Raw genomic sequence first — 6,532 nt, forward strand, 5'->3', positions numbered from 1 at the left:
AGGGTGTGTGTTGTCAAAAATGCGAGTAACAAGAACAGAGATTTCATGGAGAAAGACGCAGAGAGAGAGGATAGTGTGAACTGACTGAGTTGTTAGGCCTTTGGGAGTGTTTGTAGCAGTTTCCTATGTTTTTACAGAGTGCTTTCGTGAATCGTCATACAGAAAAGTCATAACGGCATTTGTTGCTATTATCAACAAGTTACAGGGATTAATTGAAACACCTTTTTCTTTTTTTAATAACAGGAAACCATTTACCCGCAACATTTTAGAAGTGCATCTATTACACGTGTTTGATTATTATTACCCGCGCCTATTCCAACATGTGTCATAAACCAAGAAGAAGAAAAAAAGATAAGCAGAAAAGAACCACCTGCCCACATCTCCCCAGAGAAAAAACAAAAAAGAAAAATAACACCTTGTTCCTCGTCTTTCCAACCCCGTCATCTTCCCACCACCACCACATTACCACTGACCCTTCCACCATAATCACCTTCTTTTCTAGTTTTACATTCAACTCTTTGACCGCTTTTTAGCCAGTTTCAATAAAAAATTCAGATTCGAGCTCAAACTCAAAGTTTAAAATTTTTAATGGTAATTTTTGAAATTTATTAAAATTAATCACCAAATTTTCAGCAAATCACCAATGGTGTTGGGGAAGAAGATGAAACAAGGGGGGGGGGGGGGGGGGGACGAAACGGGGGTTGGGAAAAAGACATGGCTTATATTCTTTTCTTTAATTTGAAAAGAAAATAGTTAAACGGGAACCTGAAGGTATGTTTTCAGAATTTTTTTTCTCTTCTGACATAAATTTTTTATTTTTCACGCCCTTGTTTTATGTGTAATATACGTGTATGCCACATAACAAAAGAGGTGTATAATAGACACACTTCTAAAAAGTTATATATGTAAAAGATTTTTCGTAAAAAAGATATGTGTCAAAGGGATTTCGATGCAAGCTTGATCGGTAAACTATATATTTTTGTCAAAGGCAAGTTGACTCGCCTCAAGTCTCATACTCACGTGAGGATAAAGCTAGTTCTGTGGCGATTCTAGAAAGTGATCGCATGACAATTAAAACGTCCGACTATACGAATTTATCCTTTAAAATTAATCAAGAAGTATTTTAATACAATGGAAACAAAATTTAGTACTAACTAGTCGGGATGAAGGTTTAATGGTTGTTGTTCACAATACATTAGGTTCAAGTAGATATAAGAGCAAATAGAATTTATATAGTTTAAGGAACAATTAAGAGAAATCATATCAATAATGGGAAAAATTGCATCTAAATCTACCGAATGAATATAGAAATTCATATTAGTGAAAAGTAACTACCCTGAAATTTAGGTCATATTTGCTTGTTACTTTGCTCAAAATCAGGCTGGTTGGGCAAGTGGAAATGATGCAAGTAATGGGTTTTTAATGGGCCTACCATGATCCAGTTAAAAATTGCAAGAAATTACTGGGGCATTTGCATCTATACCCGCTTTTTGTGTCACGTTTTAACTTGTGTCCGCTTTGCAAAAAAAATTGCAAGCGTACCCGTTTTTCCGCTGAACTTCAGCATACAAGGCTGAAATAGCAAAGACAATCACGCAAAACTTCAGCATTCTAGTAGTCGGGCCTGAAGTTCAGCTCTAGCGTTGAAGTTTTTGTTTTGTAACTGACGAACTTCAGCTCTAGAGCTGAAGTTTTTGTTTTGTAACTGGCGAATTTTGTTTTTGTAACTGGCGAAGAGCTGAAGTTTTTTTTTTTATAACTGGCGAACTCCAACTCTAGAGCTGAAGTTAAGGTAATGTCGATCTAATACAACTTTCAAGCTTTCTGTTGTATTCACCCATTCCAGTCCTTTTTTTGTATGTCTCCTCGTTGTAATTGCTGGTGAAAAATTTGTCTGCCTCTAGCCTCCTACATATTTGCAAATCAACATTCTATTAGTAGTTCTTCAAAAGATTTGAGTTTTACTCACATTATTATCAATACAGTGATGACAGGTCAATTACCATTTTTACTATTCTATTACTTATCATAAAAATGGGTTTAACTTATATGCACTAATAAATCACGTAAAAGATTGTAGTTGATAAAAAAAAGCAACCCAGAGCATCAAGCTTTTGTTATGTGCGGGGTTCGGGGAAGTGGAAAATGGGAAAGAAGAAATTTCCATTAAAAGTACGGAATTTAAAAAGAAGAAGAAGAAAAGGAAGGAGGAGAAGGAAGAGGAGAAAGGGGGCTGAAATTATTTAAAAAGTAGGTACAAATTAAAAGTTTCTTAAAAATGGGTATAGGTTAAATGGGGACGACCAAATAGGACGCCCCGTGCAATTTTTACGAAATTTCTCGAGGTGTCCATCGAGAGAATGGTAGGAATATGACATTTTGGTATCGCTATTGATTTTTTACCTCGGTAAGAGAAGTCCTGGGAAAATAGTTTCATTCAGAATTTTAAAAAGCTTTTCAAGCGATCGCTAAAATTTTTAATATGGTAATCATCGGGATATACTACAAAAATATGGCAAAGAATATTTCATATGGTGATCACAAGAATTTTCTACAAAACGTGGCAATCGCAAGATTTTTATTATGGTGATCACTAGAATTTGCGAAAATATGGAAATCGCCCGAAATTTTTATATGATAATCACCAGGATTTACCACAATACATAGCAATCGTCAAAACATTATATTTGGGAAAATTCTCGTAGCATGCTACAAAATTCTGGCTGTGATAACTAGGGATCATGGTTCATTTTACACTCCTTCTTACTTGAGTTTTGATTAAAAATGTATACAAAATAGTCTCAAAGGCTTACATGTTGTACTTGTTTACAGGGTTTGGTCAAAAAGGTGACAACTAGTCAAAACCAGCTCAAAAAGGAGTGAAACATGCACAAGTATCAAGAACAAGTCCAAGCACAATGCAACAGGTTCACTACGGCCGCATTCCATTTAGTGTGGTCCGTAGTGAGGAGATTCAGAGAGGTGCTTATTTCGGAAACTCAAGCAATACGTTCGCAAAGCAGTTTGTGCGGACCACAATGGCCTCATCGCGGCCGCAATAGAGATTGTGCAGTCTGCAAAGAAGGAGTTCAGAGAGTTGGAAGTTTTGAGGAAATAGCCAATGCGGTCCACGGTCCTTTTTGTGTGGACCGCAGAAGAAGCCACCGCGACCGCGGTGCATTTTATGCGACCCGCGGTGGCCAAGTTCAGAGAGCAGAGATCTAAAGCCAAGAAGCCTCGCTACGGCCGCACTCGATTTGTGCGGACCGCACTATCCCCACAGTGGTATTTTTGTCAAGAAAATTCGGCTTAGTATAAATACGTTCTTTTCCCATTTTTAGGTCATCAGTTGTACTCTAACTTTCAACTGCGCTCGTGAACAGTGGTTTTTGACCATTTTGAGTAATTTGTAGCTACTTTAACACTGAAGTTTCTTTATCTTAGTTTGTAATTAAATCTTATGGGTTTTTCTTTGTTTTCTTCTAATATCATGAGTAGCTGGACCCATTAGTTAGGGTTGTGGCTCAACCCTAGTGTGGGTATTTGATGGGTTTTGAGTTTTAAGGCTTGAATATCTATAGGTGTTTGATATTTGGACTAATTTGTGTTTTCCATGTTGAATTAGTGGTTGCAAACACAAATTTGTGCCTTTTTGACTTGGGCTCTTCTTGAGAAAGAGAGCTTGAGTCTAGGAAAATTAGTCCAACAAGGAATTGGGGCATATTAAAGAGATTGATAGCCCCAATTAAAGGGTTAAACCTAGATATAGTAATACCCGACTTGAACCTCAATTGTTTGCACACATTATCATACCCAATTGGTCTTGAGAAAGTTAATTAGGGCAAAATCACTCAAACTACCGAGAGGTATAGAGTGAGAAGTTTCGTGCATTGGTTATGTCGTAATCCCCAACATGACAATCTTGCCTTAGACTCGAGAACCCGTCAAGTATTCACCTAGGAGAAAGTCACTCCCTAGTGCCCCTTTAACCATTTAGTCAACCTTTCAAGTATCTTACTCGTAGCTTAATTTAGCATCTTATTAGCATAAAATTAGAAGTAATATCAAAACCAAAAGATTAATGGAAGAGTAATTAAGAGCAATTACACATCTCTAGTTTAGATAGGAATCAAACTCTCACGTCTAGCTCCATGTGGATTCGATCCTGACCATCTCGAGTAAAAGTTGATTCGACCACCCTCGCTACTTTGTAGTGGTACTGGGTTGGCTCCGATCAGGCTGCGACTTCAAAATTCTGGTAGCGGGACTATTTTATCCAAATATTATTAACGGTATCAAAATATAAATTATAATTCTAAAGAGTTCCATCCAACATAATTTTCTAGTGTCCATCTGCCTAACACTCATTTAAGTTTTGTCCCCATTAAACTTGAGCAAATATTCATCATCCATTAGAATTTCTCCTCCTCCTCCTCTTCCTTTTAATTTCTTTCATATGTGTTGCAGAAAACTGAAATATTCATTATTTATTTCTGATTTGTCTGGATTGCTTTAACTTAAAGAACACCATTGTTGATTTTTGTTGAGCTAGATTATTGAAGGAGACAAAGTGGGTCTAATGATTCTTAACGTGTGGATTGAATCAAACCATTGAGAATTGTTGGGATTTGTATTAAAGGTTGGATATCAAATTTGGGGTTATTTGAAGTTGATTCAGATCAACTTAGATTAGTTTTGAAGCAAAAATATTTTGGTGCAAGTCTGACGGTCCGTCAGGATTTGTAAGTCTGAGATATGTCAGGTTTTGTAACAATTTTACAAACATTATGTGCATGTCTGACAATCCATCATGATTTGTAATAATTTTAACCAAAACAGTGGCACAGTTTGTACTGGAGTTTTAATTTATACTAAAATCCCGAAGATTTGTCAGGACCTTTGGCAAGATAAATCTTCGCCAATCTATAAGAACTTCTAGTTATCTGCCAGCACTTGCGATCAAGGTCTATCCTGTAAGTTATTTTTGTAAAACTTATTTAAATGATGTCAAAATGTGATGACCCGATAGGTCATCTTATGTTTTTTGTAAGCACGTGATTTTTGCCCTATGAAAGAATTACTCCCAAAAAATTCAAAATAAAACGATTTTCCTTTGTGTGCAATTTTGAGAATTTTCGCGGCATTTTAGGATAATTATTTGTAGTTGTCCATGCATGTTTATTTGTTAAATTAATAAAAAAATACAAAAATATGTCACATTTGCATTTAGGATTTAATTCTACAATTAGGAGTAATTAAGTTTGTTTTACAAGAATAAAAATTACAAAAATATGCATCGTTTGCATTTTTAGCATTCAATGTCAAATTGTGCAATTTTGTTTTAATTGGTGTTTAATTATGTATGATAAATGTTGCTACAAATTAGTTAGTATTTTTGATAAGTTAATTTAGTTTATAACTTAATTTAGAATTTAAGTTTTTAGAAAAGCAAAAGAAAAGAAAGCAAAAAATAAAGGAAATCGGAATTGGGCCACCCTAGTTGGACCCAAATTCAGGCCCAAAACAACCCCCCCCAAATCCGGTCCAATTCGATCAAACTGTGAGACGCCTCAAACGGCGTCGTATTGGCCCCTTTTAATCAGAGCCGTTGGATTAAATCGATCCAACGGCCAGGATTTCATCCCCTACCCATTCCAAACCCGACCCATTAACCGGTTCAAACCGACCCCCAACCAAGGCCAAATGGCACCGTTCCACATTAAGTGAAAGATAATGGCCATTGATCTCACTTCATCCAACGGCCAGGATCAAACCACCCCTTACGTATATAAGCCTAACCCCTTTACCCTGCCCCTATCTGAACACCCCCCCTTCCGTCGTCTCTCTCAGAGACAAGCCCAGCATCCCCATTTCAAACCCTAGCCGGCGCCCCTCACTTTCGCCGTAAACTCGGCAACCACGACGCCAGTGACCACCAAAATAACACCCCTAATACACCCAACCACCCTGAACACGAATCTGTTAGCATCTTGCCTCGAATCATTCCCCATCGTCTCGAATCTTCATTTGAAGGTTCGAGCAAAACCCCGATCTACACCAACCAGCCCCAGATTCACACCGGTCACTACCCTGGCCTCACTCGTGACCAAACCGAGCTTGGTTTGGTTCGAATCTAACCGGAAACCGGAAACCGTCAAGCCCCAAAATCAGACCGTATAAACCCTAGAACACAAAGCCTTGGGAATCCGGCCAGTTTAAACGGAGGGTTGGGGTCTAATAGACCTTAATCGAGGTGTTCTCGGTTGAGAAAACTTCAATTAAAGTCCGTTCGACCTCAAATGGTCAGATCCAGTTCAAGCCTGGGTCGTTTGTTGTTGAGCTTCCAAGGTAAATTTTCTCTTTCCTTTCTGTTTTTGTTTGAATAATGTTTATGTTTGTTAACATGTTTAGTTAATTTGTTGATTTTACTGATATTTTCTTTTTTTTCTCCATATTCATAAGACCTTTTTATTTGGTCGACTATTCTTCTGTCCATTGTTAAATGCGTGTGGTAAGATACATATTCGATTTT

Source organism: Nicotiana tabacum, chromosome 18 (genome assembly GCF_000715075.1).
Source record: "Nicotiana tabacum cultivar K326 chromosome 18, ASM71507v2, whole genome shotgun sequence".
Taxonomy (NCBI): Eukaryota; Viridiplantae; Streptophyta; class Magnoliopsida; order Solanales; family Solanaceae; genus Nicotiana; species Nicotiana tabacum.